This window comes from Sciurus carolinensis, chromosome 4 (assembly GCF_902686445.1).
Source record: "Sciurus carolinensis chromosome 4, mSciCar1.2, whole genome shotgun sequence".
Classification (NCBI taxonomy): Eukaryota; Metazoa; Chordata; class Mammalia; order Rodentia; family Sciuridae; genus Sciurus; species Sciurus carolinensis.
In genome coordinates this window covers 39,817,491-39,826,153 of record NC_062216.1, presented here as the reverse complement: position 1 = coordinate 39,826,153, position 8,663 = coordinate 39,817,491, and positions in this window count along the sequence as shown.

Sequence of the window (8,663 nt, the reverse complement as noted above, 5' to 3'; positions counted from 1 at the left end):
CAGCATTACAGAACATTCTCAGCAAAATATTCCATGAGGAAGAGATGAAAAACAACGATGCAAATCAGCAACAGGAGGCGCTAGCCTAAAGGAATAGCCAAATAAAGGAGAAACCAAATCATGTCAAAAACAAATATGAGTCAATTGACTGGGAATACAAATCATATCACAATAATAACCCTGAATGTTAATGGCCTGAATTCATCAATCAAAAGACACAGACTGGCAGATTGGATTAAAAAGAAAAATCCAACAATATGCTGCCTGCAAGAGACTCATCTCATAGAAAGAGACACCCATAGACTAAAGGTGAAAGGATGGGGAAAAACATACCATGCACACGGACACAGCAAAAAAGCTGGAGTATCCATCCTCATCTCAGATAATGTGGACTTCAAACCAAAACTAGTCAGAAGGGATAAAGAAGGACATTACATGCTGCTTAAGGGAAGCATAAATCAGCAAGACATAACAATCATAAATATCTATGCCCCGAACATTGGCTCATCCACGTACGTCAAACAAATCCTTCTCAATTCCAGAAATCAAATAGACCACAACACAATAATACTAGGCGATTTTAACACACCTCTCTCACCACTGGATAGATCGTCCAAACAAAAATTGAATAAAGAAACTATAGATCTCAACAACACAATCAGCAATTTAGACTTAACGGACATATATAGAATATACCATCCAACAAAGAATGAATACACTTTCTTCTCAGCAGCACATGGATCCTTCTCTAAAATAGACCATATTTTATGCCACAAAGCTACTGTTAGTAAATACAAGAAGATAGAGATACTACCTTGTACTCTATCAGATCATAATGGATTGAAATTAGAAATAAATGACAGAATAAAAAACAGAAACTTCTCCAATACCTGGAGACTAAATAATACACTATTATATGATGAATGGATAACAGAAGACATCAGGAGGGAAATAAAAAAATTCTTAGAAGTAAATGAGAACAAAGACACATCATATCAAAATCTCTGGGACACTATGAAAGCAGTACTTAGAGGAAGATTTATTTCATGGGGTGCATTCAAAAAAAGAAGTAGAAATCAACAAATAAACGACTTAACACTACAGCTCAAAGCACTAGAAAAAGAAGAGCAGACCAATACCAAAAGTAGTAGAAGACAGGAAATAGTTAAAATCAGAGCCGAAATCAACGAAATCGAAACAAAAGAAACAATCGGAAAAATTAATAAAATAAATAGTTGGTTCTTTGAAAAAATAAATAAATTGATAAACCCTTAGCCACACTAACAAAGAGAAAGAGGGAGAAAACTCAAATTACTAAAATTCGGAATGAACAAGGAAACATCACAACAGACACGAGTGAAATACAAAACATAATTAGAAGCTATTTCGAAAATCTATACTCCAACAAAACAGAAAACCTTGAAGACATCAACAAATTTCTAGAGACATATGAACTACCTAAACTGAACGAGGAGGACATACACAACTTAAATAAACCAATTTCAAGCAATGAAATAGAAGAGGTCATCAAAAGCCTACCAACAAAGAAAAGTCCAGGACCAGATGGGTTCTCAGCCGAGTTCTACAAAACCTTTAAAGAAGAGCTCATTCCAATACTCCTCAAACTATTCCATGAAATAGAAGAGGAGGGAACCCTACCAAACTCGTTCTATGAAGCCAATATCACCCTGATACCTAAACCAGACAGAGACACATCAAGGAAAGAAAATTTCAGACCAATATCCTTAATGAACATCGATGCAAAAATTCTCAACAAAATTTTAGCAAATCGCATACAAATATATATTAAAAAGATAGTGCACCACGATCAAGTGGGTTTTATCCCAGGGATGCAAGGTTGGTTCAACATTCGGAAATCAATAAATGTCATTCACCATATCAACAGACTTAAAGTTAAGAATCACATGATTATTTCAATAGATGCAGAAAAAGCATTTGATAAAATACAGCATCCCTTCATGCTCAAAACACTAGAAAAAATTGGGGTAGTGGGAACATTCCTAAACATTATAAAGGCCATCTACGCTAAGCCCATGGCTAATATCATTCTAAATGGTGAAAAACTGAAAGCGTTCCCCCTAAAAACTGGAACAAGGCAGGGATGCCCTCTTTCACCGCTTCTATTCAACATCGTCCTTGAGACTCTAGCCAGAGCAATCAGACAAACCAAAGAAATTAAAGGGATACGAATAGGAAAAGAAGAACTCAAACTATCCCTGTTCGCTGATGACATGATTATATATTTAGAGGAACCTGGAAATTCCACCAGAAAACTTTTAGAACTCATAAGTGAATTCAGTAAAGTAGCAGGTTACAAGATCAATGCTCATAAATCCAATGCATTTTTATACATAAGTGATGAATCTTCAGAAAGAGAAATTAGGAAAACTACCCCATTCACAATAGCATCGAAAAAAATAAAATACTTGGGAATCAATCTCACAAAAGAGGTGAAAGACCTCTACAATGAGAACTACAGAACACTAAAGAAAGAAATTCAAGAAAACCTTAGAAGATGGAAAGATCTCCCATGTTCCTGGATAGGCAGAATTAATATCGTCAAAATGGCTATACTACCTAAAGTGCTATACAGATTCAATGCAATTCCAATTAAAATCCCAATGATGTACCTCGCAGAAATAGAGCAAGCAATTATGAAATTCATCTGGAAGAATAAAAAACCTAGAATAGCTAAAGCAATCCTCAGTAGCAAGAGCGAAGCAGGGGGTATTGCAATACCAGATCTTCAACTCTACTACAAAGCAATAGTAACAAAAACGGCATGGTATTGGTACCAAAATAGACAGGTAGATCAATGGTACAGAATAGAGGACATGGACACAAACCCAAATAAATACAATTTTCTCATAGTAGACAAAGGTTCCAACAATATGCAATGGAGAAAAGATAGCCTCTTCAACAAATGGTGCTGGAAAAACTGGAATACCATATGCAATAGAAAGAAATTAAACCCCTATCTCTCACCCTACACAAAACTCAACTCAAAATGGATCAAGGACCTTGGAATCAGACCAGAGACCCTGCATCTTATAGAAGAAAAAGTAGGTCCAAATCTTCAACTTGTTGGCTCAGGATCAGATTTCCTTAACAGGACACCCATAGCACAAGAAATAAAAGCAAGAATCAACAACTGGGATAGATTCAAACTAAAAAGCTTTCTCTCAGCAAAGGAAACTATCAGAAATGTGAAGAGAGAGCCTACAGAGTGGGAGGATATCTTTGCCAACCATACCTCAGATAGAGCGCTAATTTCCAGAATCTATAAAGAACTCAAAAAACTCTACATGAAGAATACAAATAATCCAATCAACAAATGGGCTAAGGAAATGAACAGACACTTCACAGAAGAAGATGTACAAGTAATCACCAGATATATGAAAAAATGTTCAACATCCCTAGTAATAAGGGAAATGCAAATCAAAACTACCCTAAGATTTCATCTCACCCCAATTAGAATGGCGATTATCAAGAATACAAGCAACAATAGGTGTTGGCGAGGATGTGGTGAAAAAGGAACACTCATACATTGCTGGTGGGGTTGTAAATTAGTGCAACCACTCTGGAAAGCAGTGTGGAGATTCCTCAGAAAGCTTGGAATGGAAACACCATTTGACCCAGCTATCCCACTCCTTGGCCTATACCCAAAGGACTTAAAATCAGCATACTACAGAGATACAGCCACATCAATGTTCATTGCTGCTCAATTCACCATAGCCAGATTGTGGAACCAACCTAGATGCCCTTCAGTTGATGAATGGATAAAGAAACTGTGGCATATTTATACAATGGAATATTACTCCGCAATGAAGAATGATAAAATTATGGCATTTGTAGGCAAATGGTCGAAATTGGAGAATATCATGCTAAGTGAGATAAGCCAATCTCAAAAAACTAAAGGACGAATGATCTCGCTGATAAGCGGATGAGGACATATAATGGGGGGTGGGATGGGCTAGCATTAGGTTTAGGGTTAGGTTTAGAGTTAGGCTAAGGAGAGCAGTAAGAATGAAGGAAAGAAGGACTGTGTAGAGGGAAAAGAGGGGTGGGAGGGGTGGGAGGGGTGGGAGGAGTGGGGGGGAGGGGAAAAATATAATAAACATCATTACCCTATGTAAACGTAAAAAAATAAAAAAAAAATAAATAAATAAATAAACAAACAAACAAAAAAAAATTATAATTTCAATTATTCAATTTATAAAACTAAAAATTCTCATATATTCAAATATTTTAATTTTGGACAAGAAGAATATTATTATTATGTCATGACATTTTGTTCTGATAGTCTGGAAATTCTGGTTTTATTTTAGAATTTCTATCTTAAAGTTACACAGAAAAGTGAACTAAGCTGTCCTCTTTATCACAAAGCATATAATTGCCATACTCAGAAGAAAATGTAAGGTATCTATCTATAATATTGATCAATGTGGTGCTATATATACTTGAATTTGTGCAAATAACATATATGATCCATAGCATTAGAATATTACCAAAGCAGAATTTTTTAAAAGAGATTATCTAGCATCTATATTCAACCTTAACTTCACTATTAATTAATTAATTAATTCACTATTAAATTCATTTAGCGTTTGTCATTACTGTGCTGGGTAATTTATTTATGCTATTTCTATTTGTTAACTCAACAATTTTATCAAGCAGGCAAAAGAATGCACATTTTATATGTAAGGAAACTAAGATAAGAAGAATTAGTCATTTGCTCCAAGAAAATGCTGTAACAAGGAATTAGACAGGATTTCATGTCCACAGAGCCTGTGTGGGTATCCACTGTGTAAAGAAAACAAAACAAAAAAAAAAACTGCACTAATTTAAGCAGGAGGTTAGATTTGAATACCTTTTTCAATTAAGAGGTATCATGTTCCAAAAATGCAATTCTCATAATGCATGGAATGCAGTTTAATAATAATGTGCATAGTAACTGTTTTTAATATTCAATCTAAGAATTCATATACCTAAAATAACCTATTCTCAACTTTTATGACACATTCAGCTGTTCTTTACCAAAAACTTTGGCTTAACTTATCATTAGACATAATAAATCGCAGATGTAAAAGCAAAGCTCTTCATTAGTGGATCTAAGGGGATCGATCACTGGTTGTTGAATGTTCCATGAAGATTAAAATGCACACACACAAAGCAGGAATTCCCAGGAGAGAAAAATTCTTGTTATGTACAATGGAAATAAGGTTGAAAGAAGAAGTAAGAAACCTAGTTGCCTTCACAAAGTTGTGAAGACTATCCCTGGGAATAAAAATTTTAAATTAAATAAATCCATAATTTACTCTCACCATTGTGAACTGTCAATAAGGAGGACTCCAAACGAATGTGAAAATATGAGTGGGATTCTTCAAGACACCAAAGCAACAGGATACAGAACACTGGCTGTAGTTCAAAGACCTCCAGGCTGACAATCTGGCTCAACCTGGGATATAGTTCTTGGACTTTACCTGCAATGCTTTAAATGCAAATCCCAATGTGTGCTTGCTCTGAAGTTAATACTGAAGGGCTAAATTTTTTCCCAAAGTATTGATGATCCTAAAAAAAAAAAAAAAAACTCTATCTAAAATTATTCTTCAAAATGAATTTTAGTGATCATCAGTAAAAAGTGAAGGAATCAATTAAAACTGAACAAGAATAAATAAGTAAAATAATGCAAATTTTAAAAATGTTATTTTTGATGTTATTTAGACTTTTCAAAACTAGCAAAACAATTTTTTAAATGTGTGATTTTTGAGGATTTATATTCATTAATTCAAACTTAAACTAAAACTGGATAATCCATGAATTTTCAGAATTTTGAGATTTCTGATGAAGGAATTGTGTTATTCAAGTATTGCTTTGATCTATCTTTAAAACAGTCTTATTAAGATAAAGTTTACATGCCAAAACATATATTCATGAAAGTGTATAACTTGGTGGTTTTTAGTATACTTACAATTACAGATCCACAATCACAATAAATTCTTTAACATTTTCATTAGCCCTAAAAGACACCCCATAGCCTTTAGCTATCATATCTAGTCATCCCATTCTGAACAACCACTAATCTACTTTCTACCTCTGGATTTGCTGATTATGGGCATTTTGTATGAATTAAATCACAGAACATGTTGTCTTTTGTGATTGATTTTTCATTTAGCATGTCTTTGGGGTTCAACTATGTTAGAATACATATTAGGGTTATATTATTTTGGGCTAGGGCTGTAGTTCAGTGACAGAGCACTTGCCTAGCACATGTGAGGCACTGGGTTCAACCCTTAGCACCACATAAAAACAAATACATAAAATAAAGACATTCTGTTCATCTACAACTACAAAAAGATTTTTTAAAAGAATTATATTCTTTGTATTGCCAAATGCTATTCCATCATATGTATATACTACATTTTGTTTATTCATTCATCAATTAAAATACTTTGTGTTGTTTCTACTTGTCACTATGGTGGATAATGCTCCTGTGAACCCTTATACTCAAATTTTTGTTTGGACATATTCCTGAATACCAAAGAATGAGGATTCTGGATCATATGGTGACACCACATTTAACATTTTGAGAAACTTCCATTCTGTTCCCCTAAGTGTACCCTCACATGTGTGAATGATCTCCAATATGATTTGGATATGAGGTATCTCCCAAAAGTTCCTGAATTAATGCAAAAATATTCAGAGGCTAAAAGATTGGATTATGAGAGCTGTAACCAATCAGTTCATTCTAGTTTGAATTTGACTGTCTCAGTGGTAACTCTAGGCAGATGGGTCATAGCTAGAGGGGGTGGATCACTGACAATATGCCCTAGAAGGTTTGTTCTTCCATTTGACCCTTTCCCCACACATCTGCTTCCTGACCTTGCCATGGTCTGAATAGTTTTCCTCTGCAGGACCCTTTGGCTATGATGTTCCATCTCACCGGAGGACCAAAGCAGTAAACTTAACTGGCCATAGACAAGACATCTGGAATCATGAACTCCAAATCAATTTTTCTTCCTCTGGTTGTTTCTGATGAATATTTTGGTTGCAGTGATGCAAAACCTGACAAAATCGGAAATTAGTACCAGGAAATATGGTTGTTGTTATGACTAACGTGACCATGTGACTCAGAGGATTTTGGAACTGGTTTGCAGAAAGAATTAGAAAAAGTTTAGAGAAGTGAGTTGGAAAAGCTTTAGAATATTGTAAGAAAACCTTAATGTGCTATTCTGGTGAAAGCTCAGAAGACAACAGTAAAAGGAATGCATACTGTAATCATGAGTTTTCAAAGGTAAATGAGAACTCTATCAGGATTTGGAATAGAGCTCACAAATGTTATATTCTGGGAGATAAAAATAAACATGTCTATATTTTGCCTATGTCCTGAGAGTTTGTGTGTGGCTTAATTCAAAAGTGATTGCTTAATTGATCTGGTGGAGGAAATTTCAAGTCAGCACGACATTCGGTCTGTGTCATGTATATTGTTGTCAGCTTTTAAAAAGGTTTACTGTGAGAGTCAGGTGCAAAAAGCAGAACTAAAGGATTTTAAAAACTTGCAGTTTGACCAGAAAATTGCTTGTAAAACTGGAGCCAAGGAAGGTGATTTTGTTAAAGAAATTACAGCTCCTAAAGAGATGCTGAGTACTTGGCTCAGAGAAAATAGGAAAGATAACTTAAGAGCATGTCAATAATTTGTAAGATCACATCCATTGCAGGTTCAAGGATGTAGAAGGGAAAATTTCTTTGAGAAGAGATCATGGAAGCACCCTGGTGGCATGGGTGGAGGGTCCATCCTCTGGCAGCAGATCTTAATATCATCCACATGGTGACAGTTTTGCAGGAATGCAGGATGCTCAAGTTAAGAGATCATGGAGAACTTCCACTGAAATATCAAAGGAAGACCTGAGAGACCAGGCAAATTGTAGAAGGAAGTGAGTCCCTGTGTGCTGCCCCAAGACAGTGATGCATGAAGCTGTGAAGTTGAGGTTGAAGCTGGAAGGGAGACCCAAGAATTAAGAGATGTCAGTGACATAGACTGCCTACTGAGAAAGCTGTTGGTTAAAGAGAGAGCCAGGGCAAAAGAGAGGCTATGTAAACTACAACCAGCCAGGACAAAGGGATGGGCTACCCAAGTCCTTTGGAAATAATATCCTGTAGACTTGTGTACTAGATGTTATTAAAGTTAGAATTACTGGGCCTCTTTGCCTTCCTGGGTTTTAATCTTGCTTTGATTCCATCCCTTCTTTTTTATGCCCCTATATTTCCCTTTTGTAATGGGAATGTTTTCTCTGTGCCACTGTGTATGGTGTGTGTGTGTGTGTGTGTGTGTGTGTGTGTGCACATGACTATTGGCTCTTGGTTTTTATAGGGGCTCATAGTCAATAGTTTGCCTTGTGTCTCATAGGAGACTTTGAACTTGGACTCTTGGGAAGTACTCCAACTGCTAAGATAATGAAACTCTTGGAGATAAACTAAATGTGTTTTAGTCAGCATTTGAGTCACTGTGACCCAAAGACCTGACAAGAACAATTAGAGGAGGAAACATTTATTTTTGTTCATGGTTTCAGAGGTTTAGTTGACTGACACCATAACTCTGGGCCAGAGGTGAGGCAGAACTTAATGGTGGGAGAGGATGGTGG